This window comes from Orbicella faveolata, unplaced genomic scaffold, assembly GCF_042242905.1.
Source record: "Orbicella faveolata isolate gen_17 unplaced genomic scaffold, um_ofav_v1 contig_1, whole genome shotgun sequence".
In the NCBI taxonomy this organism is placed as follows: domain Eukaryota; kingdom Metazoa; phylum Cnidaria; class Anthozoa; order Scleractinia; family Merulinidae; genus Orbicella; species Orbicella faveolata.
In genome coordinates this window covers 3,465,593-3,476,152 of record NW_028301536.1, presented here as the reverse complement: position 1 = coordinate 3,476,152, position 10,560 = coordinate 3,465,593, and the positions used below count along the sequence as shown (strand labels likewise).

Here is a 10,560-nt window from a genome sequence, read left to right as displayed (position 1 = left end):
GTAAGTGACTAAATTCTTTTTCTAGAGGTGTAAGTAAGGTGGGTCAGTTTTCGTTTAGCATTCGCTCCTCTCTGACCTCTAGTCATTCACCTGACCTCAGATAATTGTTCATAAATGCGGTAGATTTTCTGGTCTTTTCCACTGTGATTTGAAAAAAAAAAAACAAGAAAGCAAAAACAACAAAAATATCGGGCCTATAGAAACCTACAGTAACTATTGAACATGTCAGTTTGGTATTTTTGTTTTTGAAAACAACCCTTTGCATAAATTTCTGTTAAAAAACAGGCCAGTCCTATTTTTCAACTATTAATTTCATGCCCGCCTAAAGCTGTTTAAATTTCATGCTTAATTCGTTAGCCTTGGGGTTGATGCAAAATAATTAAATCATAACTTACCATCTCTAGCCGAATTTAACCGCGGAGTTTTTTTGGAATTTATTTAGCTATGCAACTAGTTATTTATTTATTTATTTATTTATTTATTTATCAATTTGACTATTTATTTATTTAGTTATTTATTTATCTGTCTATCTTATCTCGTGTATTGTATAATCTTGGGTGTATGAGGAAGAATCGTGACTGGTTTGAATTCAGTAGTTTTGCCCAAAGCAGAATGAAAACATTATCCTTGAATAATACACTCGCTAGACGAGACAGGACATTGCCATTCGGCACGCAAGACTAAGAAAGTCTCGCCCCAACCCCTACTCGTCCACACCGTCCTTTTGCGTTCGAGATCGCCCATAAACACTCGTATAAGACTAACCCAAAGAGAAAGACCGGCTGCGAGCAGTCTTAAATTAAGGTGGTCGTCGACAGTTTCTAGCATTTTTTAATCACTCCTACTTTGAATTAATAGATCTCTTTTTCTGTTGCTGACCACAATAATGGCAATACAAAAGTGACAAATGATCAGTCACGATTCAACGTTTAAAAAAAATTCGAGAGAGGTTTCATAGCCACCATAGATGTTCGAAAGAAAAAATGGCTCCAAACACCTCCCCAATTTTCCTTTTTTTAACTTTTAGAAGGTCTACGGTTGACCCCAAATTAATTTTTTTTTTGTTGGCTCTCTCATTGTAGAGTTTGCGGCATCAGAAGATCATGAACTGCTCAAAAGGTGATGACCTCATCGTGAACTCATCAGAAACTCACGAATTTCAACCTTTCGTGAGGGAATCCATTAATGGACGTGACTTTTCGTTAGCTGCTAGAGTCGTAAATGGGATCATGATTTGTATTTTGTTCGTCTTTGGAACTGGTGCAAATCTGGTTGTGTTACACGTCCTCAGAGCAAAAGGAATTCTGTTGAAAAACACTTCGATGATATTAACTAATTTAATGATAACTGATCTGATTTGCTGCTTGGTCGTCTTACCCCAAGATTTTGCATTCTACGTCGTCGAGGCTACCGTTCCTCCAGCGTATATCGCGTTCAAGATGTATTCGGTTTTGAAAAATGCCACGATTTTTCTTAACTGTGGCTTGTCCATTATGTTAAGCGTGGAACGCCGCACTACAGCCACATATATTGGCAGAAGGAGAGGGTGGCGCTTGTCAAAATCACTGATGCTGTGCTTGGCCACTGTTTGGTTATCAAGTCTGGGGGCCGCCGCTGTCGCTTATTACACTTTAAGGGAGAGTAATCCGTTACCATGGAAACTCTCGGGTCAGGCATCCAGTGCCAGCTCTCGCTGCCCCTCGGCTGGTAACATTTTGGTTATGATCTTTGTTTCAGTAACAACAGTCACGCTACTGTTTTCTCTTCATCGCATGCGAAGTTTTCTTCATAAAGAATATACAGCTGATGACAAAACACAGGCCAAAAAAATGTCACAGAGGCTCTCCAAGAGGGAAGCGAAACGACGTAAAATGCAAAGACGAATTACGTTTGCTTGCTTTACTTCCCTGTTGACACTGGCTTTCTCCTATATACCCGTTGTTACTACGTGGTTATTATGGTATGGTCTTGGCAGACAGAACAGTGATGCTAACGCAGTTGTACAAGTCCTCTGCTCCCTAGCTCACACCCTCAATCCTCTGATTGCTACAGCAATGAGCAGCAGGTTGCAGAGTGCTTTGGTAAGGGTCATGAGGTCATTTCAGCCATTTCACACGCTCCTAAAGCGATACCCATCGCTCGCTGATAGCATCGGCAGCTTTACCAGTCAAAGCATGAATTTGAGCTGCCGAATGAACAATAACGAAACCGCAATAATGATGGAGAACGACTTTCAGGATAATCTGGCGATGGTTAACTCACTTTCTCAGGAGGTTTCAAGCCATGACGAAGTTTGTTCGCCGCATAGGATTGTGGGAGTCGACAGTACTGTTGTCTGGGACCGTCACAACAGCAATAATGCGCAAGTGACTACGAAGACGCCGCCTTTCCGAAAACGCTCTTTATCAGCAGGTAACGTTCTTCAAAGCCATAACCTGGGCGTACCACAAGAAAAAATTTTCAAACGACTTTCAGATGTAGTTATTCATAGGGAATGAAATCGTCAAACAATGAACCATACCATATATACTGTACCATACAGTGCCGTGTGTTACTGCACTGAACTTCGCTACCATGCAATATATTGTTTTAGAAAACAGCCCTAAGAAAATACGCGCGCTGATTGGTTAAAAATCGTGTTTCTATTAAACAGTTAGATTATGAGCTCGAGATTTCTATCGCGTGATAGTAATGCGTCAACTATCACGTATAGAAATCGAGAGCGAATAATCGGCTAATTGTTTTAGTATAAATCTACTAGTCAAAACTTTTTCAAAATTTTTGCGTAAATCCTCTTCACAGACACTTCGAAAACGCCAAGAAGCGGCCGTCATTTTGTTAACAAGGGCACACTGCTACGCTACTCACTATCTATCACAGAATAGGTAGGGAGTAGGGTAGCCAATCGGAGAGCAGCATTCGTGATAGAACGCAGGTAGATTTATACTAAACACGGTACATGTTTTCTATTTCTTAACTGCACTACACTGCATTGAGCTGATAACAATAACAATGACAACAACAACAAGAATCTTTACGGGCTGGGGAAAATATCTTAGATGGAAGATATTAAGTACATTAGAAGTTGATTGATGAGATAGAAAGAAAGTAATTGTTACAGAAAAAGAACCTAGAGGCTAAAGGAACCGTAAGGTTTTCGAGGTATCTCTTATATGCTGTTTAAAGTTATTTTTTTTAATTAAAAAAGAGAGCACAAGGAAAGAAAGCCAGATCCAAAAAATAGTGCTTAATACTGTTTTAATAAATGAGAGCGTTACTGTTCAACTTTCTCAGAGTACTTTTCTGTCAGTCAGTAATGTTTTACTTCTTTTTTCTTCTCCTTATTTTTTTTCCTTTGGCAAAGGAAAATGTAGTGAGGTAATGTTGGATAGCACACCAGAGATACATTGTCGGGTACAAATTTACAAATTATAAATTTCTGTGCTGAATTTTTACGATTTTCAGTGTTGCTTTGATGGGTGGGAATACTGTAAGCAATTATGCTTTTTGAAGAACAGGTGGAGGAATTGAAATGTTTGCCAACCACCTCCCTTCGATTCTCTCCCATTCCAAAACCCTTTGGAGAAGGCTTCCGTCGACACTGCTCTACTTTTGTGAAATTTTTTAAAATATAATTAACCGTTCAGCATCACAAGTTTCATTCAAGTCTGCATGCGAGCCAAGTGACCCATCAGGCCGGAGCTTATCCCGGTTTTTGTAGCAAGAAGCGACTAGGAGTATTTCTACTCCCCCCTGGATGGGATGCTAGTCCATCGCAGGGTCACCCCGGGCATTAATTATAAATTCGCCGGTACCCATATATACACCTGGGTGGAGAGAGGCACTGTGGGAGTAAAGTGTCTTGCCCAAGAACACAACACATCCCTGGCCAGGGCTCGAAGACGAGTCCACTAACCATGAGGCCACCGCGCCTCTAAATCAAAAAAAAAAAATAACCCAGAGTACCATACTAATTACTGACCAGCTTTTACGAGGTGATTTCTACAGTGTTACAATAAACTCGGCTTGGGGGTGGGGGTGAAGGGAGCTTACCAGTACAAAATTTTGTTGAGTACCTCCTCGGGGAAAACAGAAAACAAGAAAAGTATACTATCGAGGCTGGATCTTGGTAGTAAATTATTCACAGCGGGGATAGAATTTCAGTTTTTTCCCCTTACCATGACGGGACGCAGGGAACTTCTACTGTGAGTACCGCAGAGAAATAGTAGGAAATTTTCCTACCATTCCTTACATACTCTCAATAGGGTTCTTCGTCTTGCGGCCAGGGAAGGCGTCATAATCTGTTTCAGTGACATGTCGATGATATTAAATAAAAAATAAACCAGAAAGGGCCGATGGAATAGGAGAAAAGCTTTAAAATGAAGTCACGATATTAATAGTGCTTTTTAAAAAAGTAAATAGTGCGTTCGAGTCATTCCTGATGCTTTCAAATGATGGCGGACTCCACCGACGCCAATAATCTGGAACAAAACAAGGTAATTGCGTTCGACGAAGTGGAACGCAAACCTAATTTTGACCTGTGGCTTTTCAGAGTTGGGTACCCTGTGCACGGTTCTAGGCCGAAAAAAACCACATTCCTGTAAGGACACCAAAATGGCCACCCCGCTTGATTTTTGCAGGGGCATGTCACGGCCAGTAAACTGGTACCGTTTAATGCTAAGACATGTGATAAGACATGTGGCGAACATGTGAGTATGTGAGCAGGCTATGTGAGCTCGTCTTTCCGATGGATCTTTTTTTGACTTCTTTCCATTCAGTCGCCGTACGCCTCGCTATTATGAGCTCTCAGCGTTAGATTTTGGCGAATTTAAACGCTTCGACGGCAGTATTTATCGCAATCTGAGGGTATTGTCCTTGTTTATTAACACGACTTGGCTTTGGGATGAAAACCATGGGAACAGCAACATTTTGATTGCATTTGTTGATTAGTTCCAGTCGCGACAGATAGCTCAATCTTTATCCGGTCGAAATTTATTGTTTGGAATCGGTGGAAAAGTACTCTGAAGGCAAGATCTATAAGACTACTTTATTCATCAGGGGAAATACTCAAATTAGTCGCGAAACGAGGACGCGACTGCAAATGCTTGCTTAGAATAATGTCCGTATGAAACTTGAGAGACTACAGAAACTGGCAGCGTCACGCAACGTATCAACAAATCGTGACCTCTTCACTGGCATGGACTTTGACACTATGCACATCTGACTGTAAAACCTCGGTTACTGCTGAAAAATGTTGATTTTAGCAATAGACAAAGGTTGAAAGTCAGCTAGTGAAATCATTTATTTACGATATATAATTATATATTAAAGTGAGAGCGTCGAACGCACTCTCATAATCTCTGATTACTACTAGTTATATATCGGATCACGTCTAAACACACGTGAAGAAAGACTTGGGCAGGAAAAAAACCTGAGCGGACAAAACCGGGGAATGCCGATAAATCAAGTAATCCCGCAATGATGAACTTTGGGAATTTCTGGGTGGGGATATGCCGCGGGGTCCCTGGAACCCTTAGCCTATACCAGAGCTAGTTCAGCTGAATTTTGCTAACCTATACTAGAGTAAACTCCTCCAATCCCCCCATCTATCGACACTGTTGCGGCTGATTTGTGTAAATTTAAACTTGCCGATTTGATTTTTTTATATTTTTGAGTGGCAATTCCTGGTTTCCTTACTCCAGATAAAATCTTCAACCAACCGGTCAGTTTTGTGAAAAATGATACCCTATTCTAGACCCAAACGCTCTGATTTATATACCCTATCCTAGAGTAAACGGCCTGAAAACCACACCCTTTACAGCGACACATACCTATATAGCCCATATATGGCAGTGCCTCCCCCTCCGCCACCCGGGGGCATAAGCGAGCGTTTGATTAATCAATCTAACACAGATCTTAAGGAATAAAAACCCAGATGATCTGGAATACTTGCCTGAGTATGTCGTTGGCAGAGGGAGCCACGTGCAGTATTATCATGCTCGACAATTGAAGTTATTGTGTAGAAAATATCGCACAATTACACAGCCGAGGGCAAAAAAAAAAAGCTCGCGAAGAAACTTAGTACATGGAGCTAAGATAGATTGTCAGTGCTTTAGTAGACCGTGCACGGCTACCAATGGCTTGGCCAATGGCTCGTACACGCAACGAATCGTAAAAGTCCGTAAGTAACGACCTCCGAAAGAAGTGCGCCCACACCCCATCCCCTGAAAATAGAGGAACTAGGGTTCAAAAGTATAATTATTTTTTCAATCAAAAACCTGAATAACGTACGATAAACTGATGACGATTCAATAAGGAAAGGTATAGCTTATTCCAGGAGGCGTCATGAAGCGTTCTGGTAAAACTACCCCGCAAAATTTTCACCAAGTAACAAAAAGATACTAACAGGACCTTTTTTTCAAATTGAAATTACTAAAATTGACAACTTTGCATCATTATTAACAGGAACGCATAAAAAGAACGTTTAATCATATTGAAATTAAAAACTCGACCAGAGCAGTTAAATATTTATAAAGCAGATTAACGTAGCAGTGTATCATGAACAGTAAAAATAGTTTAAGGTATCTTACATCACGGTCTACATGTAAAGTGCCCACCCATCTGCCAGCAACATAAATTTGAACTGGACTGAGGAATTTCTAAACGACTTATAAGAACTCATTGCTTTTACAAATTACACCCACAGCCTTAGAGGAATAAAGCCCTGTTCTCAGAGAATTAAAAAAAAAAAACCGGTTAAAGATACTTACAGTAGAAGTCACTTGCGTCCCCTTATGCGGTAAGAGATTCTCGCCCATATCAACTTTCTTTTCTCTCGTAAGTTGTCGTGCGTTTAGAGATGCGCCACACTCGCGTTTTAGGTGGAGGCATCCCAACCAATGCTTACCTAACTTTTTAAAGATTCTACTTTTAGCCCTCCCCCAAATCTACACACGTGTATTTCACTTGTGGGAAACTATTGATTTGCACAGTGTTTGGGTTAAACATTCTTGCCCATATCAACTTTCTTTTCTCTCGTAAGTTCTCGCGCGTTTAGAGATGCGCCACACTCGCGTTTTAGGTGGAGGCATCCCAACCAATGTTTACCTAACTTTTTAAAGATTCTACTTTTAGCCCTCCCTCCCCCCCCCCCCCCCCCCCCCCAAAAGTAAAAGTAAAAGTGAAAGTAGCATCTTTAAAACGTTAGGTAGGCATTGGTTGAGATTCCCGCACCTAAAACGCGAGTGTGGCGCATCTCTAAACGCGCGAGAACTTACGAGAAAAAAAAAACTGATATGGGCAAGAACCTCCAACCAAAACACCGTACAAATCGATAGACTTCCACAAGTGAAATACACGTCTGTAGATTTCAGAAAGGGACAAATCAAGCATCTTCAAAAAGTTCAGTTAGCATAGTTTAAGATGCCGACACCAAAACCGCGAGTGGGGCGCATCTCTAAACGCGCGATAACACGCGCGAGAAAAAAAAATATAAATGAGTAAGAGTCTCCAACCCAAGCATTGTCCAAAGGGCAGACTACCACAAGTAAAATACACGTGTGTAGATTTGAAAAACGGCTACATCTAGCATCTTTAAAAAGTCCAGTAAGCATAGTTTGAGATCCCGAAAGCAAAACCGCGAGTGGGGCGCATCTCTAAACGAGCGAGAACTTACTAGAGAAAATAAATCTGATATGGGCGAGAATCTCAAACCCAAGCATTTTCCAAATCGATAGACTTCCACAAGTGAGAATGAGAATCTCTCACCCTATGAGGGAACGCAAATGACTTCTACTGTAGGTATCTCTTCCTGGTGTTTTTTTTTTTTTTTGGTTTGTTTTGTTTTTTGTTTTTTGTAGTTTAATTTTATGTGAACAGCGCTGTATTCCTCTAAGGCTGTGGGTGTAACTCGTAAAAACAGTGAGTTCTTATAAATCGTTTAGAAATTCTTCGTGCCAGTTCAAATTTATGTTGCTGGCACATGTGTGAGCACTTTATACGTAGACCGTGATGGAAGATACCTTAAACTATTTTTACTGTTCATGATGCACTGCTACGTTAATCTGCTTTATGAATATTTAACTGCTCTGGTCGAGTTTTTAATTTCAATATGATTAAACGTTCTTTTTATGCGTTCCTGTTAATAATGATGCAAAGTTGTCAATTTTAGTAATTTCAATTTGGAAAAAAGGTCCTGTTAGTATCTTCTTGTTACTTGATGAAAATTTTGCGGGGTTTGTTTTACCAGGACGCTTCATGACGTCTCCTGGAATAAGCTATACCTTCCATAGCTGAATCGTCATCAGTTTATCGTACGTTATTCAGGTTTTTGATTGAAAAAATAATAATACTTTTGAACCTTAGTTCCTCTATTTTCAGGGAATGGGGTGTGGGCGCACTTCTTTCGGAGGTCGTTACTTACGGACTTCTACGATTCGTTGCGTGTACGAGCCATTGGCCAAGCGATTGAACAAGCCATTGGTAGCCGTGCATGGTCTACTAAAGAACTGACAATCTATATTAGCTCCATGTACTAAGTTTCTTCTCGCGCTTTTCTTTTTGCCCTCGGCTGTGTAATTGTGCGATATTTTCTACACAATAACTTCAATTGCCGAGCATGATAATACTGCACGTGGCTCCCACTGCAAACGACATACTCAGGCAAGTATTCCAGATCATCTGGGTTTTTATTCCTTAAGATCTGTGTTAGACTGATTAATCAAACGATCCTTTACGCCCGGACAAGCATCTCGATGCAAGCTCAGAGTTAATTGTGATGGCTTTCATTGGGTAAACAAGACATTTACGTCTGCTCGCCGCGCTCAACATCCATTGGTAGGCACTTTGGTATCTTTAAGTTCAGTTCGTAGATCTGAACTTGGTTCAGGTGAAAAAGCAGAGGAAGGTTCATGTTGTGTAATTCGTTCATCATTGCGGGATTACTTGATTTATCGGCATTTCCCGGTTTTGTCCGCTCAGGTTTTTTTCCTGCCCAAGTCTTTCTTCACGTGTGTTTAGACGTGATCCGATATACAATGACCTTGTTTTGTTCCAGATTATTGGCGTCGGTGGAGTCCGCCATCATTTGAAAGCATCGGGAATGACTCGAACGCACTATTTACTTTTAAAGCACTATTAATATCGTGACTTCATCATTAAAGCTTGTCTCATATTCCATCGGCCCTTTCTGGTTTATTTTTTTTATTTAATATCATCGACATGTCACTGAAACAGATTATGACGCCTTCCTTGGCCTAGACTACGAGTAGTCCCTCTTTCGCTTAGTCCGTCGTGCGTGACGCGAAAGAAATTCGCGAGAAAAAAATGGCCGCGCGAAATTCTGGGGGCTAGGAGCGCGCGAAAGGAGGGACTCTGGACTACCGCCTAAGCCCAAGAGTTTGCCCTTTCACGGCCGAGTGATTTTTCGGTGTAGGATTTCTCATCTTCACGTCCTCTTATTATCGCCTGTTATCAATAGCTCCAGGAGATCTGAATAAAATTGCTCTACTCTACTCTTCAAGTAGCCAGGCAAAAACATATGCCGTGAGAAGTATATCTTCGTTCAGTGTTCGTTCAGCGAAACTGCCAAAGAAGTTTTAAAAAGAAGACGGCGAAAGAGGCCTCTTGTAACGATTTTCGCTGCGTCTAAAAGTTATTGCGAAAATTTCAACAGAGTTTCAACCGAGAATTTATTTACATCATACATTATACATTATACATTATACATAGGAGATCATCCAACTGCGGTGAAATATTTACCGATAGCAGCGGAAAATTTCAGGTGAATGTTCGGTTTCAAGTAAGAGCCCGGTTCAATCTTTCAAATGGACGGCAGAAAAAGGCCAAGCTCAGTGAATTTATAGTCGCTGACTTAGACGATGCTGTTGAGCGGCGAAATCACTAAGACGCTCGCAGCCGAGTTGGAGGCAGAAAGCTTTGCCAAACAAAACACTGGATAAATTTAAATCTTTCCAAAGCCTGTTGGCAGATTCGCAAGAACATCACGGCTTGCGAAGCTCGAATCCAACGCTTCGATTTGCTCTGGTACCGCTTCGATTTGCTCCGGTTCCAAAACATTCCTGCAAGACGTCACAGGTATCTCGAATGTTGACAACACGTTGTCAACGCTCCTAACATAAGCCAATCATATTTTTGCGTTGTGAGACCAACGCTCAAACTCTTGGGCTTAGGCGGTAGTCCCCCCTTTCGCGCGCTCCTCGCCTCCAGGATTTCGCGCGGCCATTTTTTTCTCGCGGTTTTCTTTCGCGTCACGCACGACGGACTAAGCGAAAGAGGGACTATTCGTAGTCTATCCTTGGCCGCAAGACGAAGAACCCTATTGAGAGTATGTAAGGAATGCTAGGAAAATTTCCTACCATTTCTCTGCGGTACTTACAGTAGAAGCCCCGTGCGTCCCGTCATGGAATAATGTCAGGTTTCTTGAAACAAAAGTCGCAATGTTCTGATTTATATTAAATAATAATAAATAAAATAAAAATACTTTATTTATACTGAAAAAAAAAAAAAAAAAAAAAAAAAAAAAAAAAAAGATAGATCAGC

At 40.9% G+C, this 10,560-nt stretch overlaps 1 long non-coding RNA gene across 1 annotated transcript in view; it reads left to right on the top strand.

Annotated features, from left to right (window-relative positions):
- Nucleotides 1–10,560, top strand: part of LOC149117744 (uncharacterized) — a 116,419-nt gene that overhangs the window by 83,483 nt on the left and 22,376 nt on the right. The window lies entirely within an intron of this gene.